General features: G+C 41.7%; 1 protein-coding gene across 5 annotated transcripts in view; it reads right to left on the bottom strand.

Moving 5' to 3' along the window:
• The window catches only part of fat3a (FAT atypical cadherin 3a), a 185074-nt gene that overhangs the window by 131996 nt on the left and 37930 nt on the right, over positions 1-15148 (bottom strand). The window lies entirely within an intron of this gene.

The following is a 15148-nucleotide window of genomic DNA, read 5'->3' as shown; positions in this document are numbered from 1 at the left end:
GTTTATCTGGACGTTTTTTCTGTTAGAAGGAAGAAACCTTGCCACCGTCGCCAAAATACTTGCTCATGATTGTTAGGGTTTTCTCTGTTTTCTTTGTATTACTGTAATGTCTTTACCTTACAACATAAAGCACCTTGATGCACACAGTTATATCATAAATTAACTGTGATGTATCACATCTTTGGAAAGCTGAGTACAATTTCTCTAGCCACACCCAGGCCTGATTACTGCCACACCTGTTCTCAATCAAGAAATACCGTAAATAAGACCTGCCTGACAAAGTGGAGTAGACCAAAAGGTTCTGAAAAGCCAGACATCATGCTGTGATCCAAGAAATTCATGAACAAATGAGAAACAAAATAATTGAGATCTCTCAGTGTGGAAAATGTTATAAAGCCATTTCTAAAGCTGAGGGACTCCAGCAGACCACAGTATTATCCACAAATGGCGAAAACATGAAACAGTGGTGAAACTTCCCAGGAGTGGCCAGCCGACCAAATTTACCCCAAGAGCGCAGCTCCTGGGATACTTTTGGTCCAAGAGGTCACAAAAGACCACAGAACAACAACCAAAGAACTGCAGGCCTCACTTGCCTTAGTGTTCATGATTCCACCATAAGAAAGAGACTGGGCAAAAATGGCCTGCATGGCAGAGTTCCAAGACGAAAACCACTGCTCAGCAAAAAGAACATAGAGGCTCCTCTCAGTTTTGCCAGAAAACATCTTGATGAACCCCTAAAGTCTTTTGGGAAAATACTATGTGGACTGATAAGACAAAAGTTAAACTTTTTAGAAGGTGTGTGTTCCATAATATTTGGCGTAAAATAACACAGCTCTCAGAAAGCGAACATTATTTCAACAGTGAAATACATGTGATGGTCTGGGGCCGTTTTGCTGCCTCAGGACCTAGACGACTTGCTGTGGTAAATAGTACCATGAATTCTGCTGTCTATCAAAACATCCTGAAAGAGAATGTCTGCCCATCTGTTTATGACCCCAAACTGAAGCACAATTGGGTTCTGCAGAAGAACGACAATCCAAAACACACCAGCAAGTCCACCTCTGAATTAATTAAGAGAAACAAAACAAAAACTTTGCAGTAGCCTAGTCAAAGTCCTGACCTGAATCCAACTGAGATGCCCTGGCATGACCTTAAAAAGACAGTTCATGCTTAAAAAGCCCTCCAATGTAGCTGGGTGCAGCTCCTTTGCAGAGTGAGCTGCAGATGGGCAGTTGGACAACGAGCTCTGTAGCAAGGGTTTAACCCTTGCATGTTACGAGTTCTGTATTCTGATAATTATAACATATACTATATTATGCCTATATTAATTCAAATGCTGCAAATATCCCTCTGTAAGAATTGGGCACCTCAACATGCCAGTTTTGTCTAATTTAAAGAAGTAAGAAAAAACTTTAGTACCTTTTTTCATTCAACAGTACACAACATTAAGCATTAAGCTTAATATTAGACTCCATCTGCTGAAAAATGTAAACAGTTGACAGTTCTGAGCTGTATTTGATATTATTTTGTCATTGTTGGACAGATGTTGTTTCTGAGGATATAAAAGTTTCAAAATGATAATTATTCATCAAACTTTCCATCTCTTCAGATCTTCTTATAAACACTGTAAACAATGCGAGCTTAAAATAATTTTTCATCATTCTGCTGCATAATTGCTATGTTGTTACTATACCAGCAAATCCCACAAGCTTGTGTCAGCTAAATGTCTGCCACACACACCACATCAGCCACACAGAAAAATAGCATCATTCTCTTGAGAGAAGTCCCACTTACTGTCAGCTCTAAACACCCTGTCATTAGCTTTTTATTACAGGCTAATTAGCCTTGAAATACATGGCAAACGGCAACCAGCAACTTCTACTGGAAAGAGAGATAATGTTGCTTTGTCTGACCTTGCTAATACACAGCTATAGGTTAACATGTAACTCAGAGAAACAGTCCTGCTGGCAAGCCTGCTGGTCATAAAACCTTTATGCATCTATAGAAAGTTGTTATCAGCATGTAAAGTTAAGCACACATATGCATGGACACAGGCACATATGCATACATACTCTCAGTGAAAAGCTGACTGAGGCAACAAGGTAATGTGAAGCAGCAAACAGAATAGTTTTTTTCTTTACCATACAAACAAGTATCTATGCGGTAGAGATCAGAAATGAAAGGTTTCTTCCTTCATGAGTTGACCAGAAATACTCCTCCCCGGGTATTTCCCACTCACAATTCACCAGGGCTGCAGACCAAACTCTCTCTGCGTCCAAATGTGGTGAACTTACAAGCTAAGAAGTGAAACAGACAACATATATTGAATCGCTGTGGTTTGGAAGCATTTTGATTAGGACATTAGCCTGTACTGAAAGAAGTCAAGTCAAGTCAGCTTTATTTGTATAGCACTTTTAAAAGACACCAAGTGTTGGTAAAATAAATGAGATAAAAAGATTACAAAACATCTATATATACACACACATGCATGTGTTTATATGCTTGTATATACAAATGTTTATACAAGCATACAAACACACATATATATAAAAAAGGGTGAGGGTAACAGTGGTCCCAGTGGTAATCGGAGCGCTAGGTGCAGTGACTCCCAAGCTTGCCGATTGGCTCCAGCAGATCCCAGTATGTGCAATATCTATCTATCTATCTATACACACACACACACACACACACACACACATACATTTGCATGTGTATATATACAGAAGACAAAAAGCATATGAAATACAGATACAGCCACTCAAAACTGCCGCTTTCAGCTGGGAGTCCTCCCTCCTTCCCTTGAGGCGTATCTACTTTCCACTAAAAACATGCTCAATAAACAAAAAAACGTTGACTTGGATAGTTAGCTATAGATTTTTACAGTATTATTACGTTATCAGGGCTCTAGAGTGCGACCAATTTGGTCGCAAATGCGACCAAATTTTTCAATGGTGCAACTAAAAAAAAATCTTAGGTTGCACCGGTGCGACCAACTCTTTGAGTAAAAAAAAAAAAAAAAAGACTCCGCAACTCTGAAAGTCTCCATGTGGTCAACAACAGACACACATTATGCCCCTGTCGTGGTCTAAACCAATCAGAGATAGTAAGGGGTGGGACCTCTCTGATAGGCCATGGTCCAGTTGAAAGTGCAGGCACATAGTGTCACGATCCTGGGTCTTTTGACCCAGCGTTTTGAGTTTTAGTTTATGTTTAAGCCCTTCAGGTTTTCTAAGTTCATTTTTTATCATGCCTAGGTTGTTCTAGTTCTTTGTTATTAGATTCCCCTTGTGTCTTCCACCCATGTCAAGTCTCCCTTCCCCTTCATGTGTTTCATGTATGTGTCTTACGTTTTCAAGTTCAAGTTGTCATGTCTGCTTCTTATGTTTCCTGTTTTATTTTGAAGAGGTCTGGTGTTCCTGTGTTCATCGTGTTTAGTTTTACTCTTCCACTGTGACGTCGTTATGTTCATGTGTGTCAGCTGTCCCCCGTGTGTTCCCACTTCTCTCATTAGCCTCCTGTGTGTATTTAGTCTGTGCGTTCTCATTCAGTCTTGGTCGGATCGTCTGTGTTGTTCCCATGCCAAGGCCTGCATTCAGGTTTTCATATATATATGCTCATCATCATTGCCATGTTTAGAGTTTTGTTTGTTTTTCTGTTTGCCAGGGTTTTTCATAGTTCGTGCTTCCTTTCTAATTTACCCAGTTTAGGTTATTGCTTAGTTTGCATTGTTTTTGCCCTTTTATTTTGTACTGTTCTGTCTGCCTTAATAAACAGCTCATCAGTTAAGTTTGAGTTTTAGAATGTCTGCACCTGGGTCCACTCTTCACACTCCACGCAGTTTGACTCGGCAAACTGTGACACATAGAGGTGAGTAGCTTGAATAAAGCGATATCGATTCATTAAATCCTTTTAAATATAAATGTATTTTGCCAGAAACGCCAGATTAAAGCTCACAAAACAATTTCAACAACCACCAAACAGCAAACTAGTGCAGGTACACGGATTCTGCACAAAGAAGTAAACACAGAGCGCAGACGCATCGGAATCAGCTTTCTCTTTCTCGGGTTTCGGGTACACTCACTCACGCAGTCGAGGCTGAAAGCCGACAGCTCACTGATTCTGATGCGTCGGGTCCGCGTTGTGTTTACGTCTTTTTTGCGCTAGATTCTGAGCTGCAGGTTTTGTCTCCCTCCAACCAAAATTCACTGAACCAGCAGCAAAAGAAGCAGTAAACTACGCTTAACATTTGATAAACATCGTCATGAATTCCCTCTTACTTTTGCTGTTTTGCTTCCACGACGATAAAAATCACACTTCATGCACAGCCCTCTCTCTCTCTCTGTGTACTTCAAGAACAGTTCCCCATCTCAAATCTCTGTTTTTGGCATTATTCATTCGCTTATTACCGACCAGTCTAGCGTTGTTTACAGCGCTGTCGGCTGCTGTCTTTTTTTCTTTTCTTTTGTTTAACTTAAATGTCCTTGGACAAGAAAGCCTAATTTCTGCTGTTCAATACTGAAGAAATTTAAATGTTTTAAAATTATGCAAAATTGCAGAATATTTTTAAGGTTATCTGCTATAAAAAGTATGGACCGATCCGATATTACATATCGGTATCGGTCCGATACTGACGTAAATTACTGGATCGGATATCGGAGAAAAATAAAAAAAAAATGTCATCCGATCCATTAAATATCAAAAAAGCACCTCACAAAACTTGCGACATGGCGTAACTCGGCTCATAACCGTAGCACGTCGCAGCAGTGTGCTCACGTGACAGAGCGGCTGTGTGTATTTGGAGCCTCGTTACCAATCCGGAACTTATCCCAGAAAGAAGTAAAGCAAGTGTTCATCTCTGAATGTTTGTAAAGCATTCCCGCGTTAAGCTTATCAACCGATATATGGAGCCTCTCTCTCTCTCTCGTTGCTACTTCGCGCCAGAAAGAGGAAACCAGCGGCTGAACAACAGCAGCATGTTTAAGCTTGATAAGCTGTTGTTGGAATTTATTTACGTTCTACACCAGGATCCTTTTCTACGTAGCTGACGGCTGGTAACTGTGCAGGGGCGGATCTAGCAAAGTTTAGCCAGGGGGGCCAATAGGGCATTAATAGGGAAAAGGGGGCACAAAGACATCATTTTCTTTCTTATTTAAAATGTCTAGCTTTTAATAAATAATTATCTGAATCTTACACCCAAAGTTTTAATCTGATGTAAAATGTATAGAAGTCCATTACTGTATATAGTAACTGTTGAGTCTAATATACCCTAGTAAGCTATAGTACTTTTTCCTTTGGGAACCATCTGTGCAGTCTGCAATTCTGTTGAAGAAAGATGTTGAATCTATTTAATTCTTGAAAAATAATTGATTTCTGTGCATTTCTTTCACACTGCATCACATTAAAGTTGATTACGTCAATTAAGCATCATGAGGTGGAGGGTGGGTGGTTCCCCTTTTTTTTTTTTTTTTTTTTTTTTTGCTGGGAGTTTTAGAACCCTATTAGTTAGGTTGCTTACTCTTTCAAATACCAGAATAGGGAGGATGGAGTAGGTTTAAGTTCATTAGATTGAGCAGTATTGCTGAACTATGAAATATTTTGAGTGCATACAGGTATAACAGAATAGCTTTAGTGTTTTTTTGTTTTTTTTTTAACTTGAGTATGAACTTACACAAAAAGCAGCAAGATATTAAAAAAAGACAGTTTTATTGATTAAAAGACACACTATATCGGATTCATATCGGTATCGGCAGATATGCAAATTTATGATATCGGTATCGGACATAAAAAAGTGGTATCGTGCCATCTCTAATAAAAAGCCAGGCCAGGAAAATCTCCTTCATGTTTTTCTGTGTTTTATTCTCAGTTACTTTGACACAAAGGCATCTGCTGTGATGTTCACATCTTATAAAGTCTCACAAGTATCAATACTGATAAATGATCAGAATTTAAATATTTCTGACTGTCTGAGGCAAAATCGAATCGAATCGGGACCTTGTGAATCGGAATCAAATGGACTTTAGAAATCAGTGATGATACCCAGCCCTAGTGAGTAAGCCCGACAGAAGTGGATGTAGCTGTGGTTTTATATAAAAAAGATGAAAAGAACTATTGATAACTTTTTTGTTAAGTTGAGGCCTTATCCTTCTGAAATTCATAGCCAGTTCTCTGAAATGGAGCCATCAACCTCTGAACGTCGAAAAAGCACAGTGTAATCATGTCTCAACAAACTCCACACTGCTCACCTTCACCTAGTATGTGACATGCCCAAACAGAGACAATAAAACACTGGACTTACTGTATGCCAATGCTGAAGAGGCATACAGTTCATCACCTCTCCCTCCCCTGGGCAGATCTGACCACAACCTGGTGCACCTTGTCCCTGTGTATGAGCCCTTTGTGCACAGGGAGCCACCAGCCACCCGCACAGTGCAGAGATGGTCGGAGGAGAGTGAGGAGGCTCTTAAGGATTGTTTTGAGTCTACTGTGTGGGAGGTGATCTGTGATGACCACGGAGAGGACATCGACAGCCTTGTTACATGCATTACGGACTATATTAATTTCTGTGTGGATAACACCGTACCTACCAGGACTGTGCGGTGTTTCTCCAACAACAAACTGTGGATTACCCGAGAAATTAAAGCTGTCCTCAAGCAGAAGAGGAGGGCCTTCAAATCTAAAGACAAAGAGGAGTTGAAAAGGGTGCAGAGAGAGCTGAGGGGACTGATAAGGAATGGAAAGGACAGCTACAGGCAGAAGATGGAGAACCAGCTTCAGCAAAACAATGTTGGCGAAGTCTGGAGAGGCCTCAGAACCATCTCGGGCCACAAACAGCAGAACTCTCTGCCTGGGAGAGATGTGAGTTGGGCAAATGAACTGAATCATTTCTTCAACAGATTTGATTCATCCATGAGGCAGTCTTCAGCATTGGCTGCAGACTCACCCACCCCCACTGCTGTTGTTCCACCTCTGACACCTCAGACACTTCACACCTCCTCTACTCACCCTGCTCACTCCTCCCCACCCCCAACAACAGCATCCAATACACACTCAACACAAGGCTCCAGCCTGTCTCTCTCAACCACCCAGGTTAGGAGGGAACTGAGGAGGATTAAAGCCAAGAAGGCAGCAGGCCCAGATGGCATCAGCTCAAGGGTCGTCAGGTCCTGCGCGGACCAATTGTGTGGGGGTGATGGAGCGCATCTTCAACCTGAGGTTGGGGAGAGTCCCACAGCTCTGGAAAACCTCCTGTGTTGTACCAGTGCCAAAGACATCATGCCCCAAGGACCTCAACAGCTACAGGCCGGTGGCTCTGACCCTGGAGCGGCTAGTCCTGGCTCAGCTTCAGTGCCTGGTGAGCTCATCAAACTTCAGTTTGCCTACCAGCCTGGCATTGGAGCAGATGATGTCATCATTCACCTCCTACATCGTTCCCTCTCTCACCTGGAGACCGCTGGGAGCACTGTAAGAATCATGTTCTTTGATTTCTCCAGTGCCTTCAACACCATTCTTCCCACAGTCCTGAAGGACAAGCTGGAGAACTCTGGAGTGGACCATCACCTCACTACCTGGATTTTGGACTACCTCACCGACCGACCACAGTATGTGAGACCTCAGGGCTGCGTGTCGGACAGGGTCGTCTGCAGTACAGGGGCCCCACAGGGAACGGTTTTGGCTCCGTTCCTCTTCACCATCTACACTGCAGACTTCTCCCACAACTCCACCCAGTACTTCCTGCAGAAGTTCTCTGATGACTCTGCAATAGTCGGCCTCATCACTAATGGGGACGACAAGGAGTACAGAGAACTGACACAAGACTTTGTGGACTGGTGCCAGCTGAACTACCTCCAGATCAACACTAATAAAACCAAGGAGCTGGTGGTAGACTTCCGCAGGCACAAACACTCTCTACTGTAACCACTGAACATCCAAGGTATGGACATTGAGGCTGTAGACAGCTACAGGTACCTTGGTGTTCATCTGAACAACAAACTGGACTGGACTCATAATTCAGACACCCTGTACAGGAAAGGACAGAAGGCTGTACCTGCTGCGGAGACTCAGGTCTTTTGGAGTGAAGGGCCCACTCCTGAAGACCTTCTATGACTCTGTGGTGGCCTCAGCCATCTTTTATGGTGTGGTCTGCTGGGGTGGCAAGATGTCTGCCGGGGATAGGAAGAGACTGAACAGGCTGATCCGCAGGGCCAGCTCTGTTCTAGGATGCCCTCTGGACCCAGTGGAGGTGGTGAGTGACAGGAGAATGGTGGCTAAGATTTCATCCCTGTTGGACAACATCTCCCACCCCAAGCAGGAGACTCTGACAGGACTGAGCAGCTCCTTCAGTGGCTGCGGCACCCACGATGTGGGGCAGAGAGATTTCACAGGTCTTTCCTCCCCACTGCTGTCAGACTGTACAACAAAGACTTTTGCAGCTGATCAAACATACACAAACCCACACATGTGCCATAAGACTAAGTGCAATACTCTTTTCTGACAAAGTTGTACTTTTACTCAGTTGTATATAGAATTTGCATTCTAATTTTTATCCTATTGTATATTTTATTCTACTGTCTATAGTATGTTATTTTATTCTATTCTGTACAGTACAGGGTGGGCCATTTATATGCATACACCGTAATAAAATGGGAATGGTTGGTGATATTAAAGTCCTGTTTGTGGCACATTAGTATATGTGAGGGGGCAAACTCCTCAAGATGGGTGGTGGCCATTTAGAAGTCGGCCATTTTGGATACAACTTTTGTTTTTTCAATAGGAAGAGGGCCATGTGACACAAATTGGTAATGTCACAAGAAAAACAATGGTGTGCTTGGTTTCAATGTAACTTTATTCTTTCATGAGTTATTTACAAGTTTCTCTTTGTTCACAGCCATTGACATGTCGAAGAGGTTAACACGTGAGGAGCGGATCGAAATTGTGTTGATATCTGGTGAACGCAGTAACCGGGTCATTGCAGCAGATTTCAATGCAAGACACCCTACGAGACCACCCATCTCCCATGCTACAGTTAGCAAACTGCTTGCTAAGTGAAACTGGTTCAGTGTTGGATTTGCCAAAATGTGGACGCAAGAAAACTGTCACTAATGAAGAAACATCAGTGGCTGTCCTAGCTTCATTCAGCAAGAGCCCACAGCGTAGCACTCGCTGCATGTCACTGGAGAGTGGCATTAGTTGAACATCCCTTCGGCGGATATTAGCTACTCACAAATGGCACCCTTACAAACTCCAGCTACAGCAGCAGGATGACCCAGATCGGCGCACAGAATTTGCAGAATGGGCAAAACAAAAATTGGAACAGGACCCTCAGTTCACGCAGAAGACTTTGTTACGTGATGAGGCAAACTTTGATGTGAATGGTGAAGTTGACAAACAAAACCACCGCTATTGGTCTGACACTAACCCACATATACCACATATGTCATCAGGTTAAGGGCACTAATTATACGGTAATAGAAGGGAATATAAGAACAAAGTACTAAGAACAGATATAGCTAAAAGTACATAAATAAGAAATTGAACCAAATATAAAATAATATAACCAACCATTCCCATTTTATTACGGTGTATCCATATAAATGGCCCACCCTGTATATTGGTAAATGGCCTGTATTTGTATAGTGCTTCACTAGTCCCTAAGGACCCCAAAGCGCTTTACACATTCAGTCATCCACCCATTCACACACTGGTGATGGCAAGCTACATTGTAGCCACAGCCACCCTGGGGTGCACTGACAGAGGCGAGGCTGCCGAACACTGGCGCCACCGGGCCTTCTGACCACCATGGACATCAATTCCCCCCCCCCAAAAAAGTGCACATGTAAAACTGCGGTATTAAGTGATGCGGTTGAAAAATTTGGGTCCGCCTAACTTTTGTGCTGGTGGGGGGGGGGGGGGGGGAAAGTTAGGCGCACCAGTGCAGCTGTGGCAAAAAGTTAGTCTAGAGCCCTGGTTATAATATAAAGCCATTGAGGCCACTGTTTTGATTTGGTGCTATATAAATAAAACTGAATTGAAGCTGAGCTTCGGAGAGCTGTTTGAAAGAACACCACTATGATGCTAATGATAATCTCTTACCTGTCCATAAAGATGGCCTTAACATTTCTGCAGCAATTAAGCAGCGATTTGTCTGCTGTCATGTTCAGAAATGAAAGTCATTAATAATCATATTCTATGATTATTGCTGACTTTCGTTTCTGAACATGACAGCAGATAAATTACTGCATCACTTTCTGTCTGGCAACCTGTATTTTATTTGCTGCAAACATATATCTGCATCAATATTTTATATTAAAGGCTGATTCTATCATAATTATAGAATCCCTGAACAAATTTAAAAGATATGTGTGGCAAGCCTCCACACTAATCCCCCTGGTGGATACACAAGACATTACCACTTGTTTTCCTAAATGCAACTTTGGGGTGTACTCAGGGTTGTATCAACCATGTCATTACGGCCAGCATTTTGGTCAGGATTCCACCAAGCATCCATCATGATCCTGTCACTGATGAGGCAGCCATTTTAAGTGGCTGTATCTGTACAATTAACAGTACTGCAGCTCTATATGTAAAATGCTTATCAAACTAATGTAACAAACATGAAATAAATTATATAAAAGTTTCAATTTAACACAACTGCCCAGCATAGTAAATTGCTCAGCTTAAGTTGCACAATTACATGGATCCCATAGACCTCAACAGACAAAGCCATCTCATGTTAGCTGATAAGTTAATTAGTGAAGCAAAGAGCTACCATAAAGACTGACATTCAATTGAAGATTACTAAACATTAGGGCTGGGTATCGTCACTGATTTCTAGAAGCCAATAGCAAGCGAATAATGCAGAAAACAGATTTCGGGGATAGACTGTTCTTGAAGTACACTGAGAAAGAGAGAGAGAGAGCTGTGCATGAAGTGTGATTTTATTGTGGTGGAAGCAAAACAGCAAAAGTAAGAGAGAGTCCATGACGATGTTTATGTGACGCTTAGTTTGGATCTTCTTTTTCTGCTGGTTCGGTCAATATTGTTTGGAGAGAGATAAAACTAACAGCTTTAGAATCAGCGCAAAAAGGGCGTAAACACAAAGCGCGGACCCGCCGAAACATCAGAATCAGCGAGCTGTCAGCTTTCAGCCCCGACCGTGTCCGTGCCGTCGGGTGAGAAAGGCGACATCTCACTGATTCTGATCTGCGGGTCCGCGCTTTGTGCAGAAGCCGTGTACCTGCTCTCATTTACTGTTTTAAATGTTTGGTGGTTGTCAAAATTTTCTGACGTTTCACCTGAGATTCTGGAATTATGGGCAAAATACATTTATATAAAAAAATTGATTCAGGATTTTAATGAATCGATATCACGTTATCCAAGCCAGAATCGATTTTAATCGATTAATCTATTATTAAAACCCACCCCTACTAAACATCATCCTTTAATGAGCTTAATTTTAATACCTTAACCAATTCATACCTTTGTCAACACGTCCGTTATCAATGTTCCAAAAGAAATGCTGGAAAATGTGGCTTGTATTCTTTACTTACACTTTACACTTTACTTCTTTTCTGGTCTAATACCAGTGTTGGGTGTAATGCGTTACTAAGTAACTAAGTTACTGTATTTAAATTACTTTTCCACTGAAAAAGTAGAGTAACTAATTACTGTTCATTTTTAGGTATTTTAAATACAGTTACTTACAATGTACTTGCGTTACATTGTAAAATAAATAATGATTTTCAGCAAGTTTAGTTAATTTCAATAATTTATCTTCTAAAGGTAAAAATAAACTCTGCCGCTTTAACATCGCTGTAGTGCAGCTGTACGTCATTTCGCGCCAGTTTGCCGCATAGTCGTATTCTACGGCGGAAGATGTCGGACTCGGCGGAAGATCCTTCTACTTTTGTACGAGGACATGCAGCGCTAGCATGTAAAAGAGTTCGAGGGAGACACACATATGATGTCATCGGCAATGAAATCGAGCAAGTACATTCGGCTTATGGACTGAACTCTAAAGTGACAGCCCCCGTGACAGACAACGGGTCCAATTTTATCAAAGCTTTTAGAATGTTCCAAAAATCAGACTGTGATGAGGAATCGGAAGAAGATGAAGAGGTGACATTTACTGATGTTGAGCAGACCCTCTCCAAAGAATCTGAAGGACAGTTTTCTCTCCCTCCACACTTAAGGTGTGCATCACACACACTGAACTGAATTTTTCATGATGTTGAGAAATGGCTTCAAGCAAATGTGGCAAAATTCATCTACAGAAGTGCAACTTCAAAGTGTTCTGCAATGTGGACAAAAGCAAACCGTTCTTCTGTTGCTTCAGAGTTGGTAGATAATTTTTTCAAGAAAAAACTCATAGTACCTGTTTCAACACGATGGAATTCATTTCACGACGCTCTGTCCAGGATCACTGACATTCCCCTTGCTGAATTAAATACTGTCTGCACTCAGTTTGGAATCAAATGCTTCACTGATCGGGAGTATCGGTTCCTAAAGGAGTATTGTATCGTGTTGAAGCCACTCACTGTTGCACTAGACATATTGCAAGGAGAAGAGAACTGCTATTTTGGAATCCTTCCAACTCTGGAGATTCTAATGTCCAGGACGCTGGCACTGCAGGACGAGCTTAAGCTGACAGCATCCCTCCCTGATATCATTGTTAAGGTAATCTATATACAGGGAGTGCAGAATTATTAGGCAAATGAGTATTTTGTCCACATCATCCTCTTCATGCATGTTGTCTTACTCCAAGCTGTATAGGCTCGAAAGCCTACTACCAATTAAGCATATTAGGTGATGTGCATCTCTGTAATGAGAAGGGGTGTGGTCTAATGACATCAACACCCTATATCAGGTGTGCATAATTATTAGGCAACTTCCTTTCCTTTGGCAAAATGGGTCAAAAGAAGGACTTGACGGGCTCAGAAAAGTCAAAAATAGTGAGATATCTTGCAGAGGGATGCAGCAGTCTCAAAATTGCAAAGCTTCTGAAGCGTGATCATCGAACAATCAAGCGTTTCATTCAAAATAGTCAACGAGGTCGCAAGAAGCGTGTGGAAAAACCAAGGCGCAAAATAACTGCCCATGAACTGAGAAAAGTCAAGCATGCAGCTGCCAAGATGCCACTTGTCACCAGTTTGGCCATATTTCAGAGCTGCAACATCACTGGAGTGCCCAAAAGCACAAGGTGTGCAATACTCAGAGACATGGCCAAGGTAAGAAAGGCTGAAAGACGACCACCACTGAACAAGACACACAAGCTGAAACGTCAAGACTGGACCAAGAAATATCTCAAGACTGATTTTTCTAAGGTTTTATGGACTGATGAAATGAGAGTGAGTCTTGATGGGCCAGATGGATGGGCCCGTGGCTGGATTGGTAAAGGGCAGAGAGCTCCAGTCCGACTCAGACGCCAGCAAGGTGGAGGTGGAGTACTGGTTTGGGCTGGTATCATCAAAGATGAGCTTGTGGGGCCTTTTCGGGTTGAGGATGGAGTCAAGCTCAACTCCCAGTCCTACTGCCAGTTTCTGGAAGACACCTTCTTCAAGCAGTGGTACAGGAAGAAGTCTGCATCCTTCAAGAAAAACATGATTTTCATGCAGGACAATGCTCCATCACACGCGTCCAAGTACTCCACAGCGTGGCTGGCAAGAAAGGGTATAAAAGAAGACAAACTAATGACATGGCCACCTTGTTCACCTGATCTGAACCCCATTGAGAACCTGTGGTCCATCATCAAATGTGAGATTTACAAGGAGGGAAAACAGTACACCTCTCTGAACAGTGTCTGGGAGGCTGTGGTTGCTGCTGCACGCAATGTTGATGGTGAACAGATCAAAACACTGACAGAATCCATGGATGGCAGGCTTTTGAGTGTCCTTGCAAAGAAAGGTGGCTATATTGGTCGCTGATTTGTTTTTGTTTTGTTTTTGAATGTCAGAAATGTATATTTGTGAATGTGGAGATGTTATATTGGTTTCACTGGTAAAAAATAAATAATTGAAATGGGTATATATTTGTTTTTTGTTAAGTTGCCTAATAATTATGCACAGTAATAGTCACCTGCACACACAGATATCCCCCTAAAATAGCTAAAACTAAAAACAAACTAAAAACTACTTCCAAAAACATTCAGCTTTGATATTAATGAGTTTTTTGGGTTCATTGAGAACATGGTTGTTGTTCAATAATAAAATTATTCCTCAAAAATACAACTTGCCTAATAATTCTGCACTCCCTGTATAGCCTTACCCTAAAATAATTTTTTGTTTGTTATCATGCTCTTATGTGAAGTGTCTGATGTATTTTTTTTTTTTTTTCTCATAGGTGATCAAGGTGCGCTTTTCCTCAGTGATGGACAATAAAGCTGCTCTCCTGGCTGCAGTCACTTTGCCTAAATTTAAGTTACACTGGATCAGAGAAGAAGAGAAAAAAGACATGGTTAGGGCAATGCTTTCCATGTCTTGAGACAACCAGTGCCGTGGGTTGTCTCTTGAAGACCAACAACCTGCTCAAGATCACAAGAACCCTGCTAACTCCACTGATGACTTTTTTTCATTTGAGGAGGACAACTGTACCTACTCTGCTGAAACAGAGGTGATGGAATATTTGAAATCTGCTGGGTCTGAGCTGGGTGTTCTTAGCCAGTTTCCCAGGATTAAGGCCATTTCACTGAGGTACAACACAGCCACACCATCAAGCGCACCAGTCGAAAGGCTTTTTAGCCTCGGCAATCTTGTGCTTACACCCAGAAGGAACAGACTGTCAAGTGAACGCTTTGAGAGACTTACATTAATGAGATACAACAACTTTTTCAAAAACAACACAGCTAAGTAGTACAAAAAATGTTTTGGAAAACATGAGTGCATGCAGGAAATATGGTGCTCATTGGTTTGAGGAAGTTTCAGAGGAATTCTGTTTGTTAACCAAAGTTCAGAGTTAACTTCACTTTGTTGAATCACATGACATGATTACATATATTATGTATGAATATGTTACTCATTGCTTTGAAAATGTAAAAATTTTAATGTTTACTGCGTGAAATATGTCATGTTTAACATTTCTTAAGTTAAGCTTTTTTGTTATTCAGATATGTTGCAGAAAAATATATTTGTTATTCTGGAATTGTGTTTCTTAGCTA

Source organism: Perissodus microlepis, chromosome 14, assembly GCF_051167445.1.
Source record: "Perissodus microlepis isolate ML-2025 ecotype Zambia chromosome 14, ASM5116744v1, whole genome shotgun sequence".
NCBI classification, from domain to species: Eukaryota; Metazoa; Chordata; class Actinopteri; order Cichliformes; family Cichlidae; genus Perissodus; species Perissodus microlepis.
This window is presented reverse-complemented; position numbering and strand designations above follow the sequence as displayed.